The sequence below is a fragment of the Cibotium barometz genome, chromosome 10 (genome assembly GCF_041138505.1).
Source record: "Cibotium barometz isolate CiBa-2024 chromosome 10, ASM4113850v1, whole genome shotgun sequence".
In the NCBI taxonomy this organism is placed as follows: Eukaryota; Viridiplantae; Streptophyta; class Polypodiopsida; order Cyatheales; family Cibotiaceae; genus Cibotium; species Cibotium barometz.
In genome coordinates, this window is record NC_141055.1 from 8441013 (window position 1) to 8454159 (window position 13147).

The window sequence follows — 13147 nt, forward strand, 5'->3', positions numbered from 1 at the left end:
GAGTTACATGCAATCCATCAAAAGAAGGCAGCTAAAGAACAAGCTGAGCTTAAAAAGATACAAGCGAGAGTCAAAGCCAAAGAACGTCAACAGCGTGCTAGGAGACAACGAGAAGCCAACTTGGGAATTACGGAAGTATTTTTCGAGGAAGCAGAGGAGGATGCACTGGAATTTGACCCACCTCTAAGATACCCAATTGAGTTACAGAGTCCTTACGGGGAGGTGCTGTATAATGCATTATTGGATACAGGAGCTTAACACAATTTGCTATTATATGGCGTGTGGTGTCAACTGGGAAAACCACCTTTATCCAAGAGTTCTATCCAAGTTCAAGGAATCAACAAGAAGAAAACCCCTGTCTCAGGAATTCTGCACACTCCGGTTGCTTATGACAAGGGAACCATAATTCAAAGCTTTTTGGTTATGCCTGCTGGTACCATGGAAGGGACTGTAATCTTAGGGCGCAAATGGATGATGGCCACCAAGTGCAATAACGATTCGGCAACCAGACAAGTCACAACGCAAGAACCAACACTAGGTCTGACCGCTCAAAATCCCGCACCTAAGTCATCCACTCAAATATTAGATAACGAAAAATCACAAAGTCCAGTGGCAAAACCATCTTCGATTGTTGGCCACCCCTCTAACGCTTCAACGCCAAGAGTGGAAACAGGCAAGGTGGTCCCTAAAGCTTCACTTACTATGCCAAAGAGTACATACAAATGGGTCCCCAAAGCTTCGTTAACAGCTACTTTCCCTGCTCAATCTCGTTCAGCCACCAAGAAGCCTCGTAAAAGGAAAGCAGCTACCCACCCGAAAAAGGGCAATGTAACATCGCGATGGATCCCTAAAAAATTATTAGTAGCCCAAGGGTACTAGAAGGGGAATAACCAGATTTGGGTCCCTAAACATAAGGTGAATCCCTCTACATCACTTGTAAAACCTTGCAAACCAATTGTTGCCACCCCGATGACAATTCAAGACCGTGGTAAGGGAAAGGTAATAGAGTGCTCCGCACCACTTCTTCCAGAGTTAGTTTGGATTCCCAAACGATATCGATCAATACCACCTAGCTCAGGAAGGGGGGAGTCACATGAAGCTTCTAGCTCTTCATGCCAGACACACACTCATATAGAAGTTTCTACATGCTCTACACCTACTCTTGTCAACACCCAACAAAAAACCGATGAGTCTACGTCTCCCCTTGTAATAGTATCGTCGGAAACCATTTCCTCCATTCGTCAATGGGAGCGTACACTACCATCTCTGCAATTGGATGTGGCCACAAGGGTCATAAAAAGCTATCTGCCCACATCACAACCTATGACCTGCTGGACAAATTGGTTCCAAGAGGCTGCAACATCATTGCAAATAATATGATCTACCCAAGGAAAGGGGGAGCATGTACTCACGCTCGACATTCTAATGCTTCCTCCTTAACCTTCTCCCCTGACCATGTAATTGCCAAATTCAAGGGGATGTATATATATAGCTTCATACATTTAAAAAAAACAAAAAACAAAGGAAAGAAAAATAAAAAATAGTAAAAAGAGCAAGAGCACAAAAACAAGAGAAATATCCGTATACAATCAAGAACTAGATTGACCTATCATAAACCTACTGATGCTATATCTGTGTTTGCAGATATGGCAGATGCCCGATCATCATACACTTCATCCACTCCTACCTTTGGTGAGAGGTATCATCTGTACCTTTCTCAGATATTCCACATGTGCTATCCTGTAATTGAAACTGAATGGGATCATATAGATGTACTAGCCAGAGAAGAAAATATTGAGGAATTAGAATGGCTAATTCGCCTATTGACCATGACTGACCCCTACTCCGTAGAGGACATATCCCCAATAGCCCAATGCTTTCCTTTTCCACAAGATGACTATCCTCGCATGGTTACATTTTTTATGAGTTTATGTGGATGGGAAAATGAAAAGGAAATATCTGACAATGATGAGTGGACGGATGAAACTCATGGCACTACTGAGGTTGACTTTATTTGTTTGGATGATGCGGATAGAGGCTTAGCCTTAGGGCTAGAGCCAGGACTCTACAACATCCTCTTACCGTATCCTTAGTAGTAGTGTGGTGACTGGTAGGTAGGTTAGTGTTTTCAAGTTTTTTCTAGTTTAGATTCCTTAAACAAGTCTTGAAATTTTCACACTGATGTGCCTTTCAAGGTATAGTGCTTGTTAGTTGATTGTACAGGTTAAAAAGTTTGAGGTGGGTTCGCTTTCAAGTCCTGAGACTGCCGAAACGTCCATCAAAATATATCTACATCAAATTGCAAGCTGTCTCGTCAAATCAAGGAGATCTCCAATTACAGGTGTAATTCTTCCATACCCACTCTCTTTCGTTTTTACTGTTCAATTAATTGCATAAACTATAATGCATGACCACATGGAAATTGTCAATGTACTACTTAGTTTTTGAAGTTGCTTGCATGCTAGTGTAAATCATTAATGAGCTTAACTTTATTGGAAATATTCCTAGGCAGCATGACGTCTTTAGTTAACCTTGGAATACGATTGTCTTAGGTCTAGGGTCAAACCATCTTTAATGTTTGACACCTGGCCATGTGTGTGTTGACCTCTAGGACATAGCTATTACCCCTTTGTCGAAAGGATGCAAGACAAATTATAGTTCAGGAGCGAAGATCAAAAGAAATAGATTTAAAAAAAAAAGCCTACAATAAATGGCAATACAAGTCTATGAGGTGCTTTAATGTTGGCCTATCACCTTATTGATACTTGGTAGGCGAGGAGTATCCTACTCCAGACCGATGCCTTGGTTGGTAGGGGGTAGCCTTGCCTAAAGTGAGCTAATAGATTCCTGGATAATGCCTTGTGTTAAACATGGTACCAGGATCGATGTTAGTTTTGCCTTAGGAAGGTCGCCATTATGTGTAAAAATTGTCACGTGCATTAAAAAAAATAAAGGCAAAAATCTCCTGTAACTCTGATGTTTCTTGTGTCCCTAGGCTTGTGGTATTAACTTGTTCTTAGAGTAGACACAGTGTGGTCATCTGTTTATTTATTAAGCTTGGTTATTTTCCTTGACTTAGGCCAGTTATAAACCTTGATTAACCTTTGACACCTTGCTTACTATTGATTTACTTTCAATAATTTTAAACTCGCTACACTAGCTCATTCATGTGACCCTTAAACTAAGTTCTCATAGCAACATCCATTGTGGTCTAACATGCTTGAATTTATACACTTTATATCTTTTGGATTCCAGCATACTTTCACTCTACTTCCCTGTTTTGCAGACGGTCTACCACAACAACCCTCTCGAGCTTACCATACCATAGCTTCCGAGGACGGAATCTACATCAGGAAGGAGGGCATGTTAACCTATGACGGACATTCAGACGTACTATGTTTTACGTCATTAATTTAAATATTCTGAGTCATGGGCCGGGCTTGTCGGCACCATATGTTAAGGATGAAGGGATTGGGTGATCGCCGATGAGAGGCGCACCTTGAATATCAGTAGGATAAGGGTTAGGATCGACCGGCCATGTATGGGCGCCCAAGTGTGAACGGCCAAGTCACCTATAAGAGTCAAATGTAACCCTAAAATCCTCATTCTCATGTGTTGTGAATACAAGAGTGCTCTTGCCTTATCTCTTTGGTTTCCTTCTCCTGCGTGTGTGTGTGAGAGAGAGAGAGAGTGAGAGAGCGATCGAGCACTGTGTAGCGGCACGGCGACGGAGAGGCGGTAGAGCGGCGACGGCGGCTCCTTCTTCACTGCGACGTGGGAATCCTTCAAGGCGGCGGTTGAGCGGTGAGTGACACACCCTTTGGCATTCTGTTTGAGCTTGCTTTCCTTGTTGTATGCTTGCAGCCATTCGTGGCTCGCATACGGTGTTCGGCAAGTCCCCAGCTACGACCTGTGCGGCAAAAGCGCACAGTGAGAGTTGATTTTTTGAGTGAGTCCCCATATTCACATGATAGTAATTGGTTGTAAGTAAATCCAATTAATTGCTACATGTTAGTATTATTTTGTTAAGTGGTTCCAAATTAATTGTGACCTAAAATTGTGGATTGTATGAGTATAGGCTAAGAGTACGGGAATGACGATGATGGGCACTGGATGTGAATGCCTACTACCTAGGTGTTTGTCAGATTATTTTTGTCTAAGTATACATGTGTGCACCATTTTGATTTACTATGGTTAGGTCCATCGTACATAATTGTTGGGGCAGAGGTAATGTTATTTTGATACCTTAAACATCGGACAAAGGTTTTTTTATAAAAGAAAAGCCCAATTTTGAAAAAGCACTCTATTAATGGCTCCGATTGCTATATTTGATAATATGATTAAAATATCGCTGTGAGAGGAAGAGCCACACACGTCGGGGAGGGATATTGCACCCAATCTTATGTATTTGTTTATTATCTTATGTGTTTGTTCAATGTGTTTATGCTTGGTGTAAGGTTTGATATTCATTCATAGTTTTTGAATTCTTGGTTTAGTGATCACAAGGCCCCTAAGAAATCGTGACATTAATTGGACACTACTCATTCTCTCCCATTCTTTGTATCTTTGATTCAAATGTTTCATGCAAGCTATCAACTCATGAACACTTTCATTCTCATTATGAATAATATTATTTGCAACTATTGTGTTGCTACACTCCACATTGCTCTGCTTTGAGCAAATCCAACCATAAAAGCCACTTTCAAATGCCAAAGGTTACTTTTCTATTCAACCTTTAGAGATATAAGTCACTTGCCTTGCTTTGCTATCTAGTGTAAGATTAAATGCCTTGACCTTTGGCAAGTCATCCAACTCAATGAACGTAGCACATATTTATGCAAAAAAACTATAATGTTACCTAGGATTCATATCTCCTTGAAATTTATGCATCAATTTAGCAGCTTGTGCTAGCATGATTGTCTCTTACAACTTCTTTCACACCCTTGGACTAATATGAACACATATGCTATAGTCAAAACTAGGGGTGTTAGTAAAGTTGGTAATATGGTAAAGGTGATACGTTTCACTGAGTGATTTGATGATTATGTTAACCCCGTGTAAAATTTGTATTTGTCCATAAAAGATATGGTTATCAATATTTTTTACAATGTGCCATACAATATCAACCCATGTATGTATTGTAAACTTAACACGTATGTTTTTTTATTTCTAATATTTTCAAGAAAATTTTAAGTTTTTGAGCTTTCTATGAATGAATCACGTATGTATGCACCCATTTTTGCTTTCAATATTGAGAGAAGTAAGCTTATTTTTTATGGATTTTTCAAATTTGTGACAAAATTAAAAGAAATACAAAAATGAACAAAAGAACAAGAAATTGAAAGCAAAATCAAACAAAAACATAGATTGACAAGGTTTTCACATAGTATTCAATTCACCCTATAATGCAAAAGAAATAACAAACAAACAAACAAACTATTCCAATTTTTTCTCCACACAATGCTATTTTCAGAACACAAGCAAGAAAACACATCTCAAGTGTGCTAAGCTACCAAATAAGAAAAGGGAAGGCAATAAGCCATTCCTTGGTAATGACACTAAAGATATTGCTCCCCACCGTGGGTCGAAGTTAGAATGAAGCACAAGCATAAGTTGGGAACTTACATATTATCCACACTGAGTTGTGTCCTCTAAAGTGTTTCTTCTATTTGGTATCTCTCTCTCTCTCTCTCTCTCTCTCTCTCTCTCTCTCTCTCTCTCTCTCTCTCTCTCGCACCAACGTGTCACTCATTGTGGTTACTAGGTTACATGAGATGGCTCACTCTCACTCTCTCACACACAAGAAAGAAAGTAGAAGGTCAACAAACAATTGAAAAGCTCTCTCAAACTCACTCCCTCTCATAATCATGAGTTTTCAAAGAGCTCCTTCTATTATTATCTATCACATTATCTTGTAGAGACATAAACTAGGTTAATATCTCTTGCAAAATGAGCCTCTTCTTGACATAATGATAATGCACCCTCAATGTGCTTTATGAGAGTATGAAACCAACAACAAGATCTTTTACTGTTTTGTCAGTGAAGATGGAGATGGGGGGGGACTGTTTCTAATAGGAAAAGGTGTCTGAGCTGCCATACACACTCCATAGTCATTGTAAAAGCTACAGTGTACTCAGCTTCACAGCTTAACGTGCACCGTTGCTACTTCTTGTTGAGCCATGATATACATGAATCACCAAGATGAAAGCAAAAGCCACTAGTAGACACTTGCATGTCATAACATCCAGCTTGAGTCCTAGCCTTTTTTTGTATTCATTGATATAACGGATTTGGCTTCTAACAGTAGTTGCTTTTTCCTTTCTTCTTATTCTTATCACCTCCCTTCTCGGCATCCTTTCCAAAAGACTAGGCTGATTCTTCCTTTAACTTATAGTAGCCACCCTAAGAAAAGGCTTTGCCTTTACCTTTTTGATTTGCAGTGGAGCCTGATTTTCTATATGCATACTAGTTTAGTTTTGTCGAGATTACTCTTCTTGCACTGCAACCAACTTAGGCATTGGGGTTACCCTTCATCATGATCTAAAGTGTGGATGCAAAACCTTTGTAAAAATCTGATTAATTTGTCAGAATAGTAGTCACTAATAAATTGTTCGTCAAATAGGCCTCATCAATACATGCACACTACTCCCTGAGATCTTTAATCCTTGTGAGGAACTCATCCGTTAAATCTCCCTCATTCATATGCTCAGACTCTAATTGCTTATGCAAGTAGGCCAATCGTACCTTGTTATTCACTTGGAAAAGTGCAGCAAGCACATCCCAAGTCTGCTTGGTAGTGTTACATGAGTGAATATGAGGAATAATTCTCCCCTTCACAGCACAATTATATCTGAACTAGTGTCACCATCTAAAGTACTTGTACTATCCTGTGCTATGGCGAGATAAGGTGTGCCTCAATGCCAATGATGATAGTGTCAATGCCCAATAAGCTTTCTTGACAGTTTTACATGAGTGAATATAAGAAATAATGCTCCTCTTCACAAAAAGTGCCACCAATGTATGTGCATGTGCCTCCTTACCATCCCACCAAGCTTGTTTTCACTGTGGAAGATGCGGAGACAGATACCATAGTTACATCTAAACTAGTGTCACCATCTAAAGTACATTAACTATCATGTGTGCTGGCAAGATAGGGCATGTCTCAATGCCAATAATGACATTCCAAAGCTCTTTGGTAGCTAATACATGACGTATCATATAGGACACATCAAATAGTTGGTCCTATCAAGCTATCCTTAGTAAAAAGTATCCTAAATACATCACTACTTGCCATTTCAGCCTCTGCAGATAATGCATCTCTGACACAAAAGGCAAATATCCCAACTACTTGTAGGTACTATCAATCCACTAAATGCAAGTGAGATGGCAATAGATCACTAATGGACAACCTGCAAAGTGTATGAAAAATGACAGAGTGCAGAGTAGCAGGAATGCATAAATATTGATGACAATGATGACGATGATGTTGAAGTTGTTGATGATAAGCTCAAAGATGCAATATCCAAGATAATGACGGTCATGTCTGTACACTGCACTCAGGGGGGGTGGGGAAGGGGGGAAATCTCCTAAGGAGGGAAAAAGTACCCCGGCCCATTATTAGCCTACGTCCGCACATCACTACCATATGTATGGCTCTAGTTATAATAAGTGGTTAAAAAACCACTCATATACTAAGCCCATGGTTTCACATTTGGATAGACATCCATTAAAAAGACTTTAAAAGACAAAGGCTTCATAACATTAGTCTTTTACATAGATCCATTGGAGTCAAAATCTAGAATCTTGACAAAATTCTTGGACTTATTACATCATAAATATTACAAAAGCCTTGGAATCATTACATAATAAATATAGCATGACAAAGGATTACAAAATCTAACCTCAAAATGGCATTAGCAATATTTGTAGTGTTGTGTCACTATTTGAAAGCCATGTTTCCCCTCGGCTCTCTTGCCTTGACCCTCAGCCTAATTGTTGATTTTGTTTTCAAGAACAACTCCATATAGTTTGGCAAGGGAAGATCCAACCATGATGGTCCTATAGTGTCCAGGGGGGGCTTTTATCTCCTCCCTTATGGAAGGGGTTTAATGCATTTGCTTGTTATCGAGTATTCTGGAAACCGTCGTGAAGAAGTTGAAGAGAGAGAGAGAGAGAGAGAGAGAGAGAGAGAGAGAGAGAGAGAGAGAGAGAGAGAGAGAGAGAGAGAGAGAGAGAGTTGAGAACCAAATTAAAATTATGTTAACACCAAGATTTCTTATCATGGTGAAGATGCAACAAATCTAAGACATGTGAGGTTGTTACACTTTCCACACAACAAAAAAGGTTGAATTACAAGAATAACATGATTTTAGTGAATTTAAATACTCCATAAAATTACATGATGGAAGCTTTGTTTAGGGAGTGGCAAGTCACCACATATAATTGACACAACATTCAAGATTTGTTTACAACAAGCACATACATTAATTCATTTTCATTGGGAAGGGTATGGTCATGTGGTGTACATTAAAGTCAAGGAAAATTAACAATAGATAAAGAATGGCACATCATGAAATCACGCATAGAAAAACAAATTAAGTTCTAGGGTTTTATAAGAATTCAATTAGAATGTGTAGATTTTTAAAGGAAAATTTGTTGTAAGTCAAGATATGTCCTCTTTTGACTAATTCGAAAACATGTTGTTTTTATGGGCTGTTTGCAATTAGGACCATGCCATGCAACATTTCCTGTGTATGGACTAAAACCGCGCGAATTCTCAGGAAAAGAAACATGAAGAATATTGCTCCAAAGGAGTTAAACCACTTTTGGGGACTTTTGATGGTACTTGAGTTCTTAGAGGCCATACATTTGGGGTCGAGACACATGGATGGGTGGCTTCAATGAAGCATGATGGAGATGCATGTTTGGAGAGTTGTAAAGGGCAAGTGGGTTGGGATAAGTGTGTCATGTGCAATGATGTTGGGAGTGATGAAGGATACACAACATAAGCTAAAGAAGTTGGCACCTTTGGGATGAGATGGCACCTTTGGGGTGACAAATGTTGGGGAAATCTTGCCTGAGGGTAAGACTTTTGGGGGCATTTGGAGTATTCTAGGAAGCATTGTAGATGGAGGGGGGAAGAGGGTTGACTTTAGTACATTAGAAACAAGAAAATGGGGAAAGAGGCGCGCAAAGGGTGGCGCTTGGATTCTTCTTTATTCTTAAATTATTCCATAACGAGGGAGATTCATGGATGTCAACCCTTAACTTGGGGCGCAGCATGGCTGTCCACACGGCAAGCTGGGTGCCTTATAACGTATAAGTTTAGGGTTAATCAAAGGGCATCGGAATTGATAGTGGGGTATTAGCGAGGATGATCAAGTAGAGAGGCAATCTTATCGAAATTCAGGTAGTGGGCGATGGTCTAGAATGTGATGGAGAGCATCCAAGCTAGGGACTTGCAGTAAACCAGAAGGATTAACGGTGTACCTTGTTTTAGTCTGTTGAAGCTCACCTTGAATGGGCTGAGGCAAGCTCATCATCAAGAACTTCGAAATGAGGGATTAACAGTGGAGGGCGATTGTGTTTAGCATAAGCACAGAGGATTAGGAAGTGGGCAATTATGATTGGTAGATTGTGTTGAGCATAGTGATTGTGATTAAGGAAGCGGGGCTGAAGGCAAGCTCATCATCAGGAACTTCAAAATGAGGGATTAAGAGTGGAGGGCGGTTGTGTTTAGCATAAGCACAGAGGATTAGGAAGTGGGCAATGATGATTGGTAGATTGTGTTGAGCATAGTGATCGTGATTAAGGAAGTGGGCGATTGTGATTAGTGGGATATGACAAAAGGGAGCCAAAATGGGCGACAACAGCACGTCGGCTGCAATGGCAAATGGGGGGATGTTGAGCAGCATGAACAGGGTGGGGTTGGGCTATGGGATAGCCATAGCAGTGGGCATGATGGTATTTATATGCACAATGATGCTGGTGTGTCTGAGGCTGTTTGCGGGAAGGGGAGGAAGCACGCAGAGGAGGCCGCCTCCGAGGGGGGAAGGCACAGTTGTGGTGATACACCAACAAGAGGCCAGTGTGACCGGGGGCTTAGATGAAGAGACCCTCGAGAGCTACCCCAAAATCCTGTACAGCAAGAAAGAGCCCCTTCCCACACGTGTGAAGGACCCCTCTTGCTCCATCTGCTTGGCTGACTATGGTGATGGGGAGCCACTCCGACTGCTCCCCGATTGCGGCCACGTGTTCCACGCCCTCTGCATCGACGCTTGGCTACGCTTGCACGCGTCTTGCCCTGTGTGCCGATCCTCTCCTCTCCCCTCCCCCATCTCCACCCCCCTCTCCGAGCTCATCCCTTTGGCTCGCAACCCCCTAGGTTGAGTGAGGACTCTTATTTATTACCCCATCTCTCTGTCTATTTTGATCTCAAAGCTTGCAAATTATTTGGGTGTCATTACATGGCCACCTTCTCTTCACATTAGTGAGAAAATGTTCATTGCCATGACACCTTATTCATGGGCTCACAACAAGGAAAACCCTCTTTTCTTACCTTTGACATTGGCACCCATATATAAGTCCTTACAACATTGCCTCATACATCCAAAATGTTCACCATACATGGATCATCCGTGCATTGGCATCATCTCTCTATTAATGTGCAGCCGCCATTATTATTCCAACCAGCTTCAGCACTCACAATTCCCAACCTCACCTATCAGAGTGACATGGATCCATGCTCTTTTCTCCCCCACCCTCCTCATCATGTACCTCAACGCATCCCATTGTAGACGCAAGACCATGTTCTTTTCTCACATACCTCTCATTTGATATACTTGAAATCAATGTTCATGATGCAAATAGCTCTTAAGATCATTTGTAACGTAGTGATGAAAGCATGCCTCGGGATTGATCACAAAGCATGCCTTGGTGATGCTTATCTTAATGAGTTTTTCTGGAATTCATACTTCTGTTGAGATTACACCTCATATGAGTTTGGGTGATCTGATTTTAAAAGAAATTCTGAATTTTTTAGAATGCTTCTTTTTGCACCTAATAACACCCAAAGTTTTTGAAAGAAAATGAATGTCACATGTTATGGATATACATGTCCCTTGTTCCAATTTAAGCATTGTATTAAATCTTCTTTCTTTGGACAAAGGAACCCATGAGTGATGACTCTAATACTTAGTTTAGCATCTCACTTGGTTTAATTTCTTCTCAACTTGTTTTTACCAAAGGGAAAGTGTTGCCATGCACCCTTGAAAGTTTTGAGAACAAGAACTCCATGGGTAGTTACATGCTTACCTTGTAGAAAATCAAGGTGTTTACTAGAGTAGCACATTAGCTTGTGACCATACACTTGTACAAATGCAAATAGCATGACCAATGTTAAGCAATTATGATCTATGAAGGAGTTGTGAAAGGCGTTCTACATAAATGTAACATGATATTTAGAATGATTTTTTTGCCTAACACAGCACATTGCCTTAGACTTCGAGTTGTGGCCAATGTCTGTAAATCAATGGTCTTTAGTATGTTTTCTAGGTAAGAATGATGACACCCCACGGCTGTCAATATTGAGTTGCAAGCTTGGCTTTGTGGAATTTGTAGATTGCTATGTAGACTGCAATTATCACAACTTGCTACAAGTTTTGATCTCAACATTTTTCTTCGTTTTTTAATAAGAAAACCTAATTGAAATTTGATAAGAAGCATAGATAGTCTGGTTGCAAGTGTGCATTAAAGTATCCTCTAAACTATGGTTCGTATTCATTGTTTTCTTTGGTGAGATTAATGCTTAGCAATTCCGGTGTTGTTTAAAGGGAAGAAACAGTATCCCAAGGGCTATCTTCTAAAATAGATGGACTATCTTCACAGATTCAGCCGACCAGCAGGTTCTAGCCCAAGTGGTATTAACATCCTTGGCACCATATAAGCTCCAAATAGAGCCCTTCATATACTCAAATCAAATGGTATGATCCATGTAGAACTACTTGTATGGTTGAACTTATGAAATACCAATATAATGACAACCTATATCACATAGGAAACTCACAACTCATATGTAAGCTAATGCAACAAACAAAAAAGAGAGAGAGAGAAAAGAGAAATACAACATAAACAAGGTTTTAGCCTGGTTGGTGGGAAAATGGGAATCCTAACTTACCATTTAGCTTATTTCAACTCAATTAAGCTTCTAAATTATTGACCTGCTAAGGAAGGCCTTAGTAGCATTCTATATCTTGGCTAACTAAAACTCATGATGATAATATAAAAACCACTGATATCTTCGTATAATTCTCTATTGAGTGCATTTAGAATTGGGAAAAAAGAATGTGATTTAAGAATTGATCATACTTATTTCTTCTGTAAATTCCTTATAAAAACAAGAGAGTAATGATTGGCTTGCATTTGTAAAAGAAATTCCTTGTTTTAGTTAGTGAAGGTGTCTAACAAAAAGTAATTCAATGTTGAGAGATACATAATAAAGATATATTCAAACGAATCTTTTTATTTAAACATAAACAAAAGACGTGTGTTTTTTTAATGTCAATAGTACATATAACGACGATATTTACAAAGATATATTTAAAGATTCTCCTCACAAATTTCAGCACCCCCTCTCTCTCTCTCTCTCTCACAAAACATAAACATAGACAACAGGTCTACAGACACCTATCTTCACGTGGTTGCTAACATTTTGTTGGTTATTTTGGGGGTTAACACCTACCAAGCATGACCTTGGAGATCTTTCCAAGGATTCAAACTATAAATTCAACTTTAGCCACGTAATTTGGTTTGTGTAATTTGTTGCAAATCCACCCCATTAGTTACATTCTAGTCACCTTCTTGGACGGTAATGCTCGATTCTTTACTTACCAAATTCAATCATTTTATGAGAATATTTGATACATTTGTAAAACTCGATCTACTTGTGTAACATTTGATTAATCTTCATTTTACCTATGAATGTCCCCGTGAGGTGCCGAAGCTAAGACGAAAAGGATCTCTATGTATGTATGTTAATGTATGTATAATGTAAAAGCAGCTGAGCTCGACACTAAAGATTATTATCATGGCCATATAGATAGAAGCGTGTTAGGGACAAGCAAAGGAGCTTTGGGATGTAAACTCATGC

General features: G+C 39.7%; 1 pseudogene; it reads left to right on the forward strand.

Moving 5' to 3' along the window:
- The first annotated feature begins 9315 nt into the window (after positions 1–9315).
- LOC147634519 (putative RING-H2 finger protein ATL69 pseudogene) lies at positions 9316–10925 on the forward strand (annotated as a pseudogene).
- The last annotated feature ends 2222 nt before the right edge of the window (positions 10926–13147 follow it).